Raw genomic sequence first — 18,212 nt, 5'->3', positions numbered from 1 at the left:
TTTTATGATGTTTCCTAGGCCTGTGGTTTGTTCTTGGTTAGTAGACCCTAACAAAAAGGGAATAAGCCAGTCTCCCACAGGAAATCTCCAGGGCCAAAGTACACAAAGGTGGTGGTAACTCATGGATGAGAAAGCAGAAGGTCATAGTGTCCATTTCCCACAGACTGAGGACATCCTCATTGTCAACTCTGTTCTCCGACATGCCCCATGCATGTATACGTGTACAGTCATCCATCATTCCTTATGTATCTGTGGTGCATCAGACAGTATGGTAGAAACCAGGCCTGTGTCACGTCCAGCACAATCAGATAATGGGAGATGGAAAGTTAGGTGGGTTTGCGGGCAGTAGTCTAGGTAAAGGACACAACCCAGAAGAGATGGTGGTTATTTTAGTGTTAATTTCTGCCAAGGGGTAGGTGTGGGGAGGGGTAATGAGAATATCAGGAAAGGCTCCCTAACAAAGATGATACAGAGCAGGCTTCAAAAGAGGTTGGTGTTTTCTCTTCATAGCAACACTGTTATGTTGAAAGCATAATTCAATCTCTTTTCAGATTTTGTGTCCTTTTGAATCAATTTTTAGTATTTACTTAAGTATTTCTATTCTTATTAAAACCTGGAATTAAATCTAGAAAACATGCAAAAGTATAAAAACATGAAATTTCTTGGAATGCCACTACTGAAACTCAATCATAGCTAAAGATTTTAGGAAACTTTTCCCAGTATAGGTTTCCTTTGCTATTCTCAGTAGAATAATCACTTTGATAATTGTACTTTGCTCTAACCTAGATTGCACTCTGGAGAGAAAATCTACTCTGTTGGGTGTTAGGATTATCAGCTTCTCTGATGGCCGTCAGTGACCCCTGCCTGTGTTCAGGCCTCTGTGCAGTCTCCTTTCCATAGAGAAGGCTGCCCTTGTGAATAAGATACCACAGAACGAATTGGATGTTCCTTTCTAGTTTGGGTACATAAAAAACTATTTTTTCCATCTTGGGCACCCTCTCTAGCCCTTTTTCTGGCTTATTCAGTTGCTCTGAGTAAAGCCAATGCCATATTCTGAGCTGCCTTATGAAAAGACCCAGGTGGCAAGGGACTGATGACTCGAGCAATTAGCTAATGAAGGCCTGAGGCCTGTCAACAACGACATGGGCAAGCTTGGATACAGATTCCTCCCATGCACCCACAGTCCAGCCTTAGGACAAACCACCAGTCTGGCTGAAAGCTGGACTGGGTGTGTGTGTGAGCCTCATCAGGGCCCTTGAGCCAGAGGCACTCATGTGGGCCCACCACATAAATTGTTTAGATAGTACATGCTTATTTTTTAGGCTTCTAAGTTTGGGCTTAATATGTTGTGCAACATGGATAGCTAATTATGCCACAATGCATCTGTCCTCTGGCAAAAATGCTTTCATAGGGCATGAGTTCAGGTGTGAGGATGCCATACGTGTCACAGTTGTGTTTCAGGCCTTTTCCAACTTTGTGTTAAAGAGGGGAATATATAAAAATATGTAAAATCACCATGCAAATTGTATCAACCTGTATGCAAGTAGGCATCTGAGTTTGTGTGTGTGTGTGTGTGTGTGAGAGAGAGAGAGAGACAAAGAGACAGAGAGACAGAGAGAGACAGAGAGAATGGGATTGGAGAAAGAGAGAGAGAGAGAGGCAGAGACAGAGAATAAATACCATGGGGGAAATAAATCATTGGTTTAAGAGTATTCCCTGTGATATTCCCTGTGATATACAAACATTTGATGTTTCTTTTTCAACTTTATGCTCATTGTTGAAAGAAGGAAGAACAATGAATACTCCATGATAAAACTGTAAGAGACATTTTAGATCCTGCTGAAAAAAAATCATTGCTATTGGTAATAACCATAATGAGGAAGTGATCACAATTACAATGGTCAGTTACAAATGCCATTTCATGTCACCGGGGGCTATGTAATCACAAGGAAAGCAAGCAAACAAATATCCATTTAGAACTTTTGCTTCTTTGTTTCTTCTCTTTGCTTCATCCAGAGCTTCAGACAGATGGTAGTTTATGGCCAACTGATTCTGAGCCAGAAAGATCTATGAGTGCCAAATCCACCACATCTTTGGATTTGAACCTAGGCGAATCTCACACCTTTTCTGATTCCCTCCCAATATGCCCATTTCACTTTTGTTCAACTCCCCCTCCCCCAACCCAACTATGGCTGCTGTCCCATCCCCCTCCACCTGCCACCAAACCTCACCGAGGCACTGGCTATTTAAAAATATCATCTTGTTTATTTTCTATTTTGCTAAATGTTCTTTTCATTCGTTCTGTACCTTTACTGTACAGTTTTATTCTTTATTTGCACCCCAGCACACATTGATTGCGAAATAGAAGGAAACATAATTCTTGTAAGATTTTGTTGTGTTCTGTTACATATATGGGCCTACCAGCGTGTCATATGTTAAATAATGAGGAAACTGACATTTTAAGTGCATGAAATACTAAAACCCTTGGTGGATATTTAAATAGATATCTAAGAGGATTTTAGTGATGGCCTTCTGCTAGTAGAGAAGTAAGAAGCATGAAAATTGTGTTTCAGGGGATATACTAGAGAACAAGGTCACTGTCAGAATTACCATTCAATTTAGTTGAATAAAATTTTACATCTGACATTATTTCGCATCATAATCCTGTATACTAGGAATGTTAACTTTTCTGCCAGGCAAACCAGTGTAAGGAGAATTTTCATTATCATTTCCCGTCTGGTTATTAGGAATGTTTTTGAATTATTTTATGTTTTCTTACCTTAGTGTTCATTTCATTATTAAATTACAGTTACATGGCAAGATGATCAAACGTACTTCTCTGTGCTCTTTTCACTTAGAATGATTGAGGATCTTGGGTCAGTTCTCCTTTACGTTCCGTAGAAAAGAGAAATTGAGGGGCGCCTGGTTGGCTCAGTCAGTTGAGTGACCCACTCTTGATTTCAGTCCAGGTCATGATCTCACAGTTCTTGAGTTCCGGCCCCACATCGGGCTCTGCGCGGAGTGTGGGCCTGCTTTGGACTCTCTCTCTCTCTTCCTCTCTCTGCTACAATTCCTCAGCTTGCTCTCTCTTTCTCTCTCTCTCTAATAAACTTTAAAAAAGAAAAGAAAGAAAAGAGAAATTGAATTATATTTCACATTTATAATGTTTAGAGTTGAACATATGTTTTCTAGATTTTACTTTACAAACTGTCATTTTAGATCCCTTATAGTCTTAATGTATTTTTCGCCGGCTTGGACTATCAGTTGTGGGTGATGAAATACACTTTGCTTTGTCCCTTTATCCGTTGGGCACCTAGACCCGTCTGACCGACAGACCTACAGGACAGAGAAAGTAGCAGCGGCAGCAGAGAGGCACAGGTGGTAGCCGTGGGAGCAGGATTTGTATGCGCCGGGATTCAGTTACTAGAATATACTCGTATTTTGAACAAATCTAAAACCAGATTGGTTGCACACGTAAGGAAGGGCTCAAGGGAGGGCTGAGGTTACGCACAGAGGGTGGCCGGTGCTACCCCTCAGGGGACACCAGAGTGGAAGAGCCCGGGAGCCTGCAGAGGGGTCCCCCGGCCCTCGGGCCCCTGAGGAGGGACGCGCTGCCCAGCTCTCGCTGGCATCCTTGGGGCTCTGAGCAGAGACTCCTGAGGAGCGGTCCTCAGACCTATGAAAAGGGGGCAGGAACTAGCTGTTGCTGGTGTCTCTGCATGGGCCTCATGAGGTAGGCTCTGGCAGCGTCCCAAGAAGGGGGACACTGCAGCTGACCCTTGCCGCTGAGGCGCTGGTGCCCAGAGCAAAAGCGGGTGAGGAAGCCCCTTTCCCTCTTCTGCAAACTCCCAGTCCCCCACCCCCACCCCCAGTGCCTCACGTGTGCTGTGACCCAGTTGGAAGCAGTTTGGCAAAAGAGTCTGGGAGGCTTAGTTTGCCTCCCATGGGGGAGCGGGGGACCCTGGGACGCAGTGGTGCCACCGCGGAGGCAGCGTTCTACATTTTGAATAGTCATAATTTCCTCTGATGCGCAGATGTCTTATGTGATTATGTTGTACGCTCACTTATAATTTCTTGGACGGATTTTAAGTCATCGAGGGAAACCAAGTTGCAGAGCATCATGCAAAAGATTAAGCATGGAACAGGGAAGGAATTAATCAGATGCGTTTGGACAATCAGACGTGATTCTAGCTGGGCCAGTAATTTGTTAGGCTTAGGAAAAGATGGAGAAGCAAAAGCAAGAGAGAAACAGTCTGAAAGAATAAAATATGTTAATAATGATGCAGGAGTGTCCAAAAATTACTTTCATATGCTGCACACTGATGAATTAAAGGCGCAGCATTCAGAGAAATAGATGTGGGAGTGAGTGGGTGCCTCATACCTATTTACAGGTGATCTGGCCTCTCCTAGGGAGGCCAAGACGAGCTTTTGAGACAAGACATTGATCCACTTCTGCGTCTTCTGGTTCTTCTCATTGTGTCAAAGCCTATCGAAGTTTTTCAACCTCAGCACTGTCAACATTTGGCGGCAGATAATTCTTAATTCTCTGTCTTCAAGGTCATTCCTGTCCACCGTATGGTGTTTAGTTAATCATCCCTGGCTACTGGCCATTAGACCCCAGTAGCACCTTTCTAATGGTCAGAATACAGTGTCTCCAGACATTACCAGTTACGTGCTAGGGACAGAACCTTCTCCTGCTGGGAACTCTGGTTTATGACACCTAAATCCTCATGCAAGGATTGTTTTTCTCTGGCTATTTGGACCAATTCTTAGGGCTGAGGTTTGACTCTAGGATTATCAGGCTGCAGTTGACTTTGAAGGAACCCGGGAAGAAATGAAAGTTCTCTGAGTGTATCCTCAGGAAGACCACACAGGATTCCTTCCCTGCTACCCAGTTACCAGTGCACAGCGCTTTGTACTCTGGACTCTGAGAGAGAATGAGGTGGGTTTTCTGCATGACTGGGCCTCCTCCAGGGAATTATCTGCCCCCGCAGTTGTGCCAGGCCTCAGAGCTCCAGGGAAGTTACGGGAAGAGAAGCTGGGGCTGCTCTGGACAACCATGTTCTGGGTGGACAAATAAAACAGATGCTTATAAATGAATCCTACCGTGGCACCCCGCTTAATGAAAAGAAGGCACAAGTGTTAGAGTTACATAAAGGGAGCAGCAAAGCCATAAGACAGGAAGAGAGATAATATTTGTTCTGTTGTATTTTAAGTCAGAATTATTGGGCTATACTTTATGCGTGGTAAAATTTTATTCATTAAAATGTAGTGTACATTTCTTCCTTTTTTTAAATTTATTTTTATTTATTCATTTTAATATTTATTTGTGTTTTGAGAGAGAGACAGAGAGACACAGAGCACAACAAGAAGAGGGGCGGAGAGAGAGGGAGAGAGAATCCCAAGCAGGCTCCCTGCCATCTGCACAGAGCCCGATGTGGGGCTCGATCTCATAAACCATGAGATCATGACTTGAGCTGAAATCAAGAGTTGGACACCCATCCAAGTGAGCCACCAGAAAACCCCAAACATTCTTTTTAAGTGTGCACTTAGCAATATAAACCACAAAACAAGCCATATCAGGACAAAACAAGTCTTGATAAACAAAATTGTCGAAATCAAACAAAGTATGTTCTGTGGCCCTAATAGAAGTAGAAACCAATATTCAGTATTGGGGACATTCCCATATGTTTGGAAATTAAACAATGCACTCTGAATAAAAATAGTAAGCATTGTTAACTGAATAAAAAAGAAAGCCCATCATGTCAGATTGTGTCAAATAAAGCTAAATTAGCATTTTGAAATACATTTATAGCATCCATATGTTCATACTGACAAAGAAGAACAAATCTGAAACAGGAAAGACAGGAGAATAATAAAGATAAGAGAAATTTATTAAACAGAAAATCAACAGAGAGTAAAGATGAATTCAAAAGTCAGTTCATTGGAAAGATGATTGAAATGTACAAACCCCTTATGTGCTGTTCATAGAGAAAGTCAAGGGAGAAATGAAGCACATATGACCAATATCGGTAATAAAAGAAAGGAACAGATCTTGGATAAGTAATCATTTTTTGTTATTAAATTCAACAGCTTTGATGAAAAAGGGTAAGTTCCTTTAAAGAAACACCCTACCAAAACCTAAGAAACAAGAAAATGCAAAACTATATGGACAGAAAGATAAGTGGTTGTCAGGGGCTAGGGGCCTGAGCTGTTGACTGCACAAGGAGAGGAAGAAAGTTTTGGAGGTAAGGGAGTCACTCAATGCATGATTGTGATGTTGGTTACACAACTACATGCATTTTTCAAAACTCATAGAAATATACAGTAAATTTCAGGGAGCCTGGCTGGCTCAGTCAGAAGAGCCTGTGACTCTTGATCTTGGGTTGTGAGTTTGAGCCCCATTTGAGTGCAGAGATGATCAAAAAAATAAATAGGGGTGTTATTTTTTTTTTAAATATTTTTATTTTATTTCTAGGGGAGAGAGAGAGAGAGAGACAACGTGAGCAAGGGAGGGTCAGAGAGAGAGGGAGACACAGACTCTGAAATAGGCTCCAGGCTCTGAGCTGGCCGTCCGCACAGAGCCCGACGCGGGGCTCAAACCCACGAACCACGAGATCATGACCTAAGCGAAAGTCGGACGCTTAACCGACTAAGCCACTCAGGCGCCCCAATAGGGGTGTTATTTTAATAAATAAGGGTGGTTCAGACCCCATTAGACCTCAAGGATGAATGTTCTTTTGTTTTGTTAAAAAAAATACCTCTGTGGGGCGCCTGGGTGGCTCAGTTGGTTAAAAGTCCAACATCAGCTCATGTCATGATCTCACAACTCGTGAGTTCAAGCCCCATGTCAGGCTCTGTGCTGACAGCTCAGAGCCTGGAGCCTGCTTCAGATTCTGTGTCTCCTCGCTCACTGCCCTTCCCCTACTCACACTGTCTCTCTTTCTCTAAGGAATAAACATTAAGAAAAAAAGTTTAAAAAAATACTTCTGCATCATTTAAAAGAATACTTATTCNTCTGTGCTGATAGCGTGGAGCCTACTTGAGATTCTCTCTCTATCCCTCCCTCTCCCCGCCCCTCTCTCTCTCTCAAAAATGAGTAAACATTTAAATAAATAAATAAATGGATAAATTAAATAAATAAATAAATAAATAAAAGAATACTTATTCTTCCCTTTAAATAAGAAAAACATTTTGAAGTTAATTCATAGTGAGCTCCACGAGGCTGTTACACATTAGCTCTTCACAGCGGGATGGAGTAACTTGACCCCAAACCCAGGGGTTTGTTTCCAGACCGCTGTTCACCCCGAGACCCTTGTGAGTGTGAAACAGTGGACATACTTCACGCACATGCACACACGCAGATTATTACTAGGGGCGAGCTGCGATGAAAGCCCTGGAGAGGCAGCCTCAGCCACTCCCAGCACCCTGTTGCTGCCGTGATTTTCCATCCAAAGCCTGCTTCTCCAATCAGGCCCACTAAGGCCGAGGGCCTGGAGCCTTCCAACCTTGTGTTGCTTTTAGCTTTTGTCATTCTTTTGGTCGTGCCTTATTCCTCACACACCTCTCACTCAGGAAACCTCTCCACCCTGTGCCAAGGCTCTGTTTTGGGGCGTGGTGACTCTCTCCTGGGCTCTACAGCACCAGAGTGACTGGCCTGTGGCTTCTTGGGAATCAGGGGCCATCGTATCTTCCTTGGTGTGCCTGCTTCCTGGCCAGGGCCTCCCCTACTGTGGGTGCCTGACAATATCTGATGAACCGGACTGGCCTCCCATCCGCTACCTCTGCGCACCTGCCTCTGTCTCCTCTGCTGCTCTCAGTCCTCCAGGCTGACTCCCCTGGAGTGAGTTGCAGCCACTTTAGAAGCTGTAACCCTCCCCACCAACCTGAAGTACTGTCTACCCATCAGCAGTAAGCAGTCCCTTAAAACCCAGACTCCGCTAGGAAGGTTGGGATTCACCGAGGCTAGGCATGCCTCCCATTATAGTTTCTGGCGGAAGTTTTGGGAAGCATCCTTCTGCAAACAGCGTAAAACGCAGCAATCAACAGTTCCCTGACCTGTAAGAGGAAGGCCCAGCTCCTCGTTTCTGTGCCTCTTTTCCTACCCCTTCCCGATCCTCAATGCCCCGAATGCTCAGGAGCAGATGACAAGACATTGCACTTGATGGAGAGCAGTAAGTTGCCCGTCCCTCCTTGGATCCATGGGTCCCGAATTCTAGGGAATTTAATGATCCATTTTGGGTATGTGGCCACTTTCTTGGATGAAAGTGAGGAGTGCCCCACACAATTACATGTCTGTGAAGGGCGCCTCACACCTGTGAGCCATGTTTACACACTGAATGCAGGAAGATACACTCCACTGGGGTGTCGTTGCTGATGCCTGTGTTTAAGTTTGACTTTATAAGACTAGATGTCGAGAAGGGGGGCAGGGAACTAGGGGTTGGGATGGAGCCTCAAGGGACAGAGTCAAGCCCAGGGGACCAGCTGCACGAAGGAACAAAGGATTGGACGTTTCTTAGAGGCAGCCTTTGGAGGAGACCCCCTTGCTCATTCCTCTGCCGGGCCCCCTACAGCTCTGGGGTGGCTCTGACGCCAGAACCTTGGGGTAGGGACTCTTGCTGCAGGCAGGGAGAGGGCTTTGCAAACCAACAATTACTAGGAGAATGCCCCATTTGGGGGGTTATCAGGATCTAGAAACTACAGGTAAACTTGCCTAATTAAACCCATTGTCAGTGGTGCAGTGAAGAGGGCTTCAGTCACTTGAAGCACCCCTGCCTTTCCTTCATCTGACTGGGAGCTGCCAGTGGGGACTGATGAGGCAGGTGGCCGCCGGTCTCAGCCACGGGGTCCTCCACGTTTCCTACGAGCCCCCTACACAGGGCGCAGGTGATGGCGATTCTGCTCTGAGTGATGGATCCCTGTAAGGTCTCAGGCACTCGACTCTTACCAAGACTTCAGCTAAGTTTCTTTTGTCACCTGGTAGAACTTGGCTCATAGAGAAGAGAATGGTAAGAGGCGGGCTGGAGAGAGGAGAAAGCTTGGCTTCACTTCCAAGAGGCAGGGAGGACTTCCTTCTGCGGCTCTCCGGCACTGGCAGAATGTCTTTGTCTGGGTGATAAGCACCCTTCTGTACCTCATTAGGGATATTCATGGACACAGGTGTTCTATGCATACACAGTGACCTTCAGGGGAAGACGGGGCTTCCTCGTTTTGCCGGACACCCGGTTCCGTAGGAGGATGTGGGTGCACCATTTTGATCAGAAAAGCTTGTTAAATGGGGACAGAAGCTCCCGACACATTGGCAGAAGATCAAAGTGGACGACCAGAGCTGTGTAGATTCAGTTACAAGGAGAAACCAGTCGGTTTAGTTAGTGACTAGACATTTTGTCAGTGAATACTGCCCCGGCTTTACTAATAATTAACCACTGCACTCACTCCTGGCCTGAAGGCCCGAGCTGCCCTGTGCCTGGGACGGTGCTTACCGCACCGTGTGTTAGTCTACTGAACACACACATACCTCCCCCACTGAGGTGTGGGCTTCTTCCTTGCGGGGACCACCCTTTGCTCCTCGACGTGTGAGTCACATGGTCATTTACTTTGCGGAGCAGTGACGTGCCGCTGAACGTGGAGACGCAAGGCCTGGATGTAGGTGCTGAATCTCCCGACCCGTGATGACTAGGGGCACGGACGCTGGCAGGACGATGGTCTTCCTTGGGTGCCCACAGCACCCAGACAGATCTGGATCTGCTGAATCCACATCGGGGTGTCTGAATCATTATCGGGCCTGACACTAACAGGGAAAGTTGCTTTATAATGTGGACACGTAGATGCACTCTCAGCATTTTCAGTGGGGTAGGGTGGGGTGGAGCCTGCAAGTCTGCTTTTGCGAGTTTCCCCGGGAATTACTCTCGAGTGTATTCTGGAATACTCATGGGAAGATGTCACCTTGAATCTTCTCTAAGATTCTTTCTAGCTCTACTCTCAGAGAATTCTACATTTCCTTGTCTTAGGATAAATCTCATGTTTGGTTTTTGTGCCTGACAACAGCACAGGACCCGAGTCCTTCGCCCTCTGCTCTGTATTCTTCTCCTGAAGAGGTCCGTGCACGAGTCTCAGGGCTCACGCCCGCCCGCTGACAGCCACCCTCGCCCTCCTCTGGCTCCCGTGTGCCACCGGGAACACAGGGCGTGGGGCACTCTTAGGCTCTGACTCCAAGCCACCCCCATACACATGCCTTGTCATTCACTTAGAGGGGACTGTGCCCTGATTGCTACCTCCTTAGTTTAATATTACTGCAACTATCAAATTCATCAGTATTTCTGTCGTTTTGTCCATTATCATGATAGTTCTGATTCTTATTCACCATTAATTTTTATTAATTCTTACCATTCTTACCGTGGGTCATTTTGTGGGGCTGTGCAACACTGAACCCAGGTGCACTGTTGATGAAGGCGTCATGATTTACTGAAGGTGATTTCAGGCACGCACACACAGGCCGCTCCCCTGCTCTCACTCCACCGCCTGGGTGTCCTTGTACTTCCAGAGCCTCTGGGAAAATACAGCAATACCCCCGAGGACCCAGCAGCCGCGTTGGCTGTCCTGTCTCCTTGGCACATCCAAGTCACCACTGAACTCTCTAACTGCGGGCCCAGGACCCACTCCTGCAGGCGTGGGCGGGTCGTGAACAACGTCTGTGGCATTCCCGAGACTCCTCGGCAGAGAGGGTGTCCGGGGGAGCACTCTTGATCTGCTGAGCCCCTCATTTGCAAGTGCCTGCATGGGGCCAGTACCTCTTGTTCTGGCATCGATGCCCCAGGAAGGTCATCACAAAATCTTCTAGGTCTGCTCAGGGTCCTGGAACGCCCTGTTGTCCTGGGCAGGACGGCCAGGGTGTCTATACATGCATGTGCCTCCTTAGAATTTTGTGTCATCTCAGAGCCCAGAAACTGCCATTGCCACACCCGGGGAGTGTCCTGGGCCTGCGTGAACCTCAGGAAACAGTCTTAGTACCTTCAGGTGTCCTGGAAACCCAGGTGCTGCCCTGGAAGGCACAGAGATGGTGACCCTCTGGTCTGAGCAAGGACAGCCTTCAGTAGGTCAGGGCATCCTTGGGCCACTTGTGTTGGCCTGTCGCCCCCTGCCGGTCCAGGAACAGCATTGAGGACACCTTCCTAAAGCACCCCTGCAGAGCTGCCCTGCCCTGTCTCCCCCAAAGAAGGCTCCCAGGGTCCTGTGAGGAAGAGCTGCTGGAAGGGCATCAGGGCAGTGAGGGCCGAGGCAATGCGGGGACCTAACGCAGGAACGGTTGGGGCTCCTACGCATGGAGGGTGGGTCTGGCTCCTGCCTTCCCTGCGTGGAGCCCAGCAAGTCATCCACAGAGGCCGAAATTCAGAAACCTGGTGGGTGTGCAGTGAAGGGCAGGCCCAGGACCAGAGTCCCTCTGTTTCCCTCAGGATACCCCTCTGGGCTTTGTGCAGGAGTTCTCAAGCTCACCCTTCTCCTCGGCTCTCTGCTTTCCTCTGCTGCTACTTTCTGCCTTTTTTGTTTATTTTGTGCAGACCTTGGGCTCTGGCATCAAACTGTCCCATGAGGCCAGAAATTGACCCCTTGCCGTTCATACTGAGGGTCTGTACTCTCAGCTTCCATTACCTTGAGTGTACTGTTCTTGTCATTAGTAGCGGTGGTGTTATTATAAGCATTAGGTTGATTATCATTTCGTTTTCATTGTTATTCTTTCATTATTATTCTTGTGAGTATTTTCTTAGTAATAGTATTCATCTATTTTATCTTATTATAGATTATTATTTTTTAAGTTTATGTATTTATTTTGAGAGAGGAGAGGGGCAGAGAGAGGAAAGAGTGAGAATCCCAAGCAGGTTCTACACTGTCAGTGCAGACAGGGGGCTCGAACTCATGAACCATGAGATCATGACCTGAGGTGAAGTCAGATGTTTAACCAACTGAGCCACCCAGGCGCCCCGTGGATGATAATTTGTGGTCCACTTACACAGCATGGAGGGCTTCCTGGAGGACTTGGAAAGCCCTGAGGTCAGCCAGGTGGGCAGGGGCATGCTCCTGTGCCTTCCCGCATGGAAACAGGACTTCTGGGGCCCCTGAAGGCACTGGGAATGCTTCCAGGCGCCTGGGTGGTCTGCGGGCGCCCTTGCCACCCCTCACTTTTTGTCTGCACTGCCTCCCTGGCTCCGAGCTGAGGGACCTGGGAAACACTAAGGCGTAAGCTCACGCAGACCTCAGAGGCTGCCCCCGGGCCCCACATGGGGCGGTGGCCATTCCCCAGGGCTCCAAGCTGACACACACCATATTGCAAGAGGCGGGCGGCTGCGCCACGCTGTGCAGGCTGGCATGACGGGTCTCCGTGCCCCCACAGCCTCACTGAAGCATGTTTCGTCTCTTCTCTCCCCCGCCCCCCCCCCTGGCATTTCATGTCAGCAGGAGGGGTGTTGCTGGATCCCTAGGCTGCCTCAGAGTAGTGTTTTGTGACTCTGACTGGCCAAAGATATCCTTGTGGGGGTTTGAAGGCTGTCCAATGCCATTGCTAGGCCCCTAAGGGGACTTGTAAAATTGTCCAAAGTCTCAGAAGGGCATAGGGTGCCTTTCCAGGTGTGACCTGGTTACCTCAGGTCAGAGTCTGCCAGTGGAGGGGACGGGGGTCTTTGAGGAGCTTGTCCTGTGAAAGGGGTGTGGGGGGGGGGGCCTTGCGGTCATCTCTAGCACCCAAGCACCCTTCCTGGATAGAGAAGCTACATGCAGTGCTGTAAGACAGAGTCACAATTATAACTGGTAATAATAATGGTCATGATAAAAACCAATGCGTATCAACAATTACGATGATAGGCATCGTGATACTAACACTCATACCAGTTGACTATATTGACAATAATACTAAGCCTATGGACTTGGGACACAGGGGATGGATTTCCCTTAGTGAATGATAAGTATAGATACTGGGCCTCTGGGGTAGTTTGGAGTCCCAGGAAGCAGAGAGGAACAGCCAGAAAGATAAGAAAATCAGCTAGGAGGTAGGTGTGTGCAAACACGGGGAACCCAAAAGGAACCCCAAGCCCTGAGCCTCAATGCCAACCAGCACCCACAGCTCTGGGGACATGAGACAGCTGGCTGATGGGGCGGGGCTCCATCCCAAGAAGGCAGGGCTCCAGACCCACATACGGCACCCAGAAGCCCAGACTCTGGCAGACAATGAGCCCCGAGCATTGTGTCATCCCTGACCATCTGGCTGCCCTTCTGCTGTCTGCTCTTCCGTGGCCCTTCATGGCTGGGACATCTGGGTACTTGTCTCTCCTCCAAAGGCTGCTGGAAGGAGTCACCCTCCAATCTCTCCTACCTGCAGCGGCCAGACAGCCAAAACCAGTGGTTCCCGGCTTTCCTAGAAGATTCTGTGTTTGCTCCAACAGGCCCGTCACCTGCTCAGTGCCTTTTCATACCATCCCAGCCATCCCTAGACAGCTGAGGGGCTTAGAAAATTTTCAGACACTCAGGACTTCTGGGAAGCACCACGTGAGCATCCTTAGCCTGCAGTGGTGGATCCACTGACTCCTGAACAGTCTTAGAAACTCTTGTGGAGGCTCTGGTGAGCGGGTGGGCCCTTTGCTACCATTCCAGCTACAAAGCTGTGGTTCTGGGCCCTGAGCTGATTCCCCCTGCGATCTCAGCTGGGAAACAGAAACTGTTCACTATGCATCCCAGCTGGCATAAGGGACTTGTGGACCTGAGTTTACTTAGACAAATCGTAGGTGGCCCAATGGATGCCAGGAAGCCTTCCCTAGGGGCTGCAGGGCTGCATATAGAGTTTGCAGCATTTGGAGTATGTGTCTAATATTTCCCAGAGCCTAAGATAAGACCAGGGTGTCCTTTCCAAGTCTCCCCTGCTGGTATCCACAGGTGCTTGCATCCAGAAGGAACTTGGACTATTTCAGGGACTTGGACTGTTTCAGGGAGCCCATCCTTTGAACTAGCACCAAGCAGTACATCAGGAGCCCCGAGGCACTGGGCATATGTATGTCTCTGGGTTACTTTTCTAATCATCTCCAGTAGACTGGACAGCCTTCACAAACTGAGAAACTTTCATTTGTTTTTATGTTTTAATTTTATTTTTGAGACACAGATCACTAGCAGGGGAGGGGCAGAGAGCGAGGGAAACACAGAATCCAAAGCAGGCTCCAGGCTCTGAGATGTCAGCACAGATCCTAATGTGGGGCTCCCAACTAACAAACCATGATATCACGACCTGAGCCAAAGTTGGACGCTTAACCAACCAAGCCACCCAGGTGCCCCATAAACTGAGAAACTTTACACAGCATTATGTAACAACAATCACACAAAAGATCCATGATAAGAACCATAATAATAAATGGCAAATAACCGTAACAATCACAGTGATGATCATAATGACACAAATACTAATTTTAATGAAGACATTATTAAAGAGACGGAGATTGAGAGGATATGTCTCTGAGCATCTGACAGTGTACCGATATGGAGCCCCGTGGTACGGAGCCCCGTGGCATGGACCAGAGGCAGAGTCGTAGGACCGCGCCGTGAAATGTGGTCTCTGAGGGCAAAGAAGAGCAGTGGCAGGGACAAGGAAACAAGCCACATGAGGCCACGTGTCAACGTGGGGCCTCGTGCACCAGCTCTGGGACGCATTACTACTTATCAATATAAGGCCACTCAGAGGCTTTCAGTCGTCTGCCACATGGATGGCGGGACAGCGGTCCCAGTGAGGAAGCAGTGACCAGCCCCACCTGGCCCCCTCCAGGTCTCAGAAGCTCTGCTTCCATGGGGCACCAAGCCCCCAGCTGTCCGTCAGATCTCACCCCCTGGCTGGCCTGCTGCCGTCTGCTTTTCCGAGCCCCATAAAGGTAGAGGTATCTCCATACCAGTATTCACCAAAGCCCGTTGGAGGGCATCGTCCAGTAGGGGGCAAAACAGGCCTGTGGTGCGGGGGTGTCCGTAGAGTACTTAGAAAATTCCAAGGGTGCTCAAGCTGGCAGATAGCCCTCTCCGAGACGTGCAATAGAACTCCAACCTTACACACCCGAGGGTTCTGAGAAAATTTCCAGAGGCTCAACAGTTCGAGGACACCCTTTGTGCAAATCGAATGCGTACAGTGGTGGCTCCTTGAACTCAGAAATGAACTTGGAAAAATCTGGGGAGTCTCTGGGAAGGCGAAGTACTCTACTGCCATTCCAGAGAGAAAGGAACAGTTCCATTGCCTGAAAGAGACTCCTGCATCAAAGTTCTTAAGTTGGAGGAGCATGCGGAAGAAACTGAAACCAAACGCATATGCCTTAGACCCGTGGAAATTCCTCCAGAACAATCCCGGCCAAAGCCTGAATCCGACCTCAGGAAAGTAGAATTCCCCTTGCCTTCCAATGTTGTCGCGATTCACTAGTCAAAATGCAGCTCGGGGAATCCTGAACGGGAAACCACCTGCTCAACCAGGCAGGTGTGCACAGGTGGTGGTGCACACTGGCAAAGCTCCGTGTCGGGAAGAGTTCCAGGAGTGACAGGAGGAATCACAGGTCTCTGCATGTATCCCAGTAATCTCTGTCCAAGTGTTGACACATGGCCATGCACATGTGCACGCGCACACACACGCACACACACAGTTATTCATGGATGAGGGAGTGAAGACAGAAGCGTCGTCATTGTGTCTACAGGTAGTGGAAACAATATTCCAGGATGAGCTCATACATAGGACATCATTTGTGATGTGGCTTGCAGTTGTCTAGGCAGGCGGGGGCACTGTCTTTCTTCCTGTGTTCATGGGACATTGCATGCAGTGTGCATGTGTGTGTGCTGGGTACTGGGCTGTGGGTCTGCACAGCAGCATTTCTGGAGAAGAGTGGGTCTTATTTCTGGGTCTGAAGATTTGCCATTTTGGTGTGTGGAAAGCCAGCTGATGATGAGCGGGGGGCGTTTCTGTTTTTGCGATAAGCGACCCTTGTTCAGTGACCTGGAAGAACTGCATTTGGGAATGTAGTTGCATGGTGCGTGGGTAGGGTTTTTCTTTTCACAAAATTTCTACCGGTATTTAGTGTTGTCTTAAGTAAGTTTAGTTTTTGGCAGGTTTTCAAAGTAAGTTCAGTGGTGTGTTCTCAAGGGGCAGTGGGCCGGGCCATCTATGTAGCTTTGGGCATGTTTATTACACGTTTTGTGGTTCATCTGGGGGGTATATGGGGTAAGTGTGTGTATCTGGGATTGCAGATGTGTGTGCATGTCGCCTGGCCTTGGTCAGATTTGGGATTCCCCATTTGAACACAAGTTGGTTTTATATGCATTCGGAAATGAGGGGAGTATGTGTTTGTGTTCTATATAAAGATGATATTTGAATTCATAGACTTTTGTGGTTAGAGAGAGTGCAGATAAATGGTTATTTGAAAACTAGGATCAAGAGACCCTCTGCCTTAACAATGGAGGCTTTTATGGAGATGTAAATGAGTCAGGAATAATTTTTCCCACGTTCTAGGCTACGTGGTATTAATATCTTATAAAGTTGTCCCAATTGCCACTTCTCACGAAAAAGTTATCTGCCACCTTTCATTAAATGAAAGGCAAAGATGATTACTGAGGGCTGCCCCTCCCCCACATACACACTCACCATCATGAGGGGCCTCCTGAGGGACCAGGAACACATTGTACTGGCTGCGACGACCCAGGGAGGGCCCCTCCAGGGCCACTAGACTTTTCCACATATATTAGTGGATGTAGAAACTGCTCTTGTCCTCCTGAAAAGGCTGGAGATGGTGAACTTGTGGCCAGGAGCTTCCTCAGAGTTGTCTGCATCAGCTTAGAGCCCAGAATCTGAAATTTCTCACAACTGAGGTCCAGTAACAGTGTTTTCAGCCCAACTTGAGACCCTGAAAATATTCTGGGTCCCTGTTGGAGAGCTGGAAAGCTGTGTGCTGCCCTTGAAGGCAACTTGGCGATCCACCGTCCCAGGGAAACTGCAAAATTTCTTGAGTTCTTCAGGAAACCCATGGACCTCTCACAACCTGCCTCTGTCACCCCCCTGCGACACACTGAAATGCAGGAACACAGACCTGGGCTCTCCAGGCTGCAGAGGATCAGGAGATGAGCAGCCAGGCATTAAGGGTAGCAGTAATGCTTGGAATTGGAGCCCGCACAAAAATGCCTGAGCGTGATGATGTGGGCATCCCAGTCCTTAATTTCTGTTCACAGTAACAAGAACATTGGCCCAGCAATACCTATGGCTACAATTTTGTTGGAAGGGACGTGCTGAAACTATAAAAATGTCAACCAATAAGGGCTAGAAAAGAAAGCCCCAGTGCAGCTACATGAATAAATAGTAAACCTCAGTGAACCTGAATGAACCAGAGCTACATGGGTCAACAGGGACATTTTTCAGGAGCAATTGTTTGAGTCAGAAGGTAAGGTGCAGAATGAAATGGAAGTGCATTAACAGGGGAGCCTGGGTGGCTCAGTTGGTTAAGTGTCTGACTTTGGCTCAGGTCACTATCTCACAGTTCACAAGTTTGAGCCCCACATCGGGATTTGTGCGGTTTCCCGCTTTGGATCCTCTGTCCCCCTCTTTCTCTGCACCTCCTCTGCTTGTGCACGCTCTCTCTCTCTCAAAAATAAATAAACATTAAAAAAAGAAAGTATACACAAATGTATAAATATTTTTACTTACATAAAATATATGTTGTTAAAAGTTTACACATGTATATATTAACATTTTTCAGTACTTGTAAATGGTGAGCAATTACTGAATATTATTTCCAGAGAATGAGATCAAGTGTGATTGGATCCCATAATTAGATCATATGGGAGTTAAGCAGATGTCTCAAAATGGTAGAATCCTGTATACAAGAATATCTTACAAATTATGGTAAATATTCCCATATTGTCCATCAAAACACATTAGTCATCAAACTGCCTTCAAAACACCATTAACTGTGTATGTTCCCTAGAACAGTGTATTAAAAAGCTTACTTATAATTAATTTACAAAGGACAATATTAAGAACTTTGTTTTCCAATATGATAGAGAAATTGTATCAAGTTAATATTATAATATCTGTTTTCCCAACCAGCACTGAGGCTGTTTGTTTTTCATACTAAAATGATCATTCATATTTCTTTTACTGTTAAATTTAATGTTTTATGTTCCATGTCTTTTTGTTTGGTTTACTTCCATTTTCAATTTGA

This window comes from Crocuta crocuta, unplaced genomic scaffold (assembly GCF_008692635.1).
Source record: "Crocuta crocuta isolate KB4526 unplaced genomic scaffold, BGI_CrCroc_1.0 scaffold88, whole genome shotgun sequence".
Taxonomy (NCBI): domain Eukaryota; kingdom Metazoa; phylum Chordata; class Mammalia; order Carnivora; family Hyaenidae; genus Crocuta; species Crocuta crocuta.
This window is presented reverse-complemented; position numbering follows the sequence as displayed.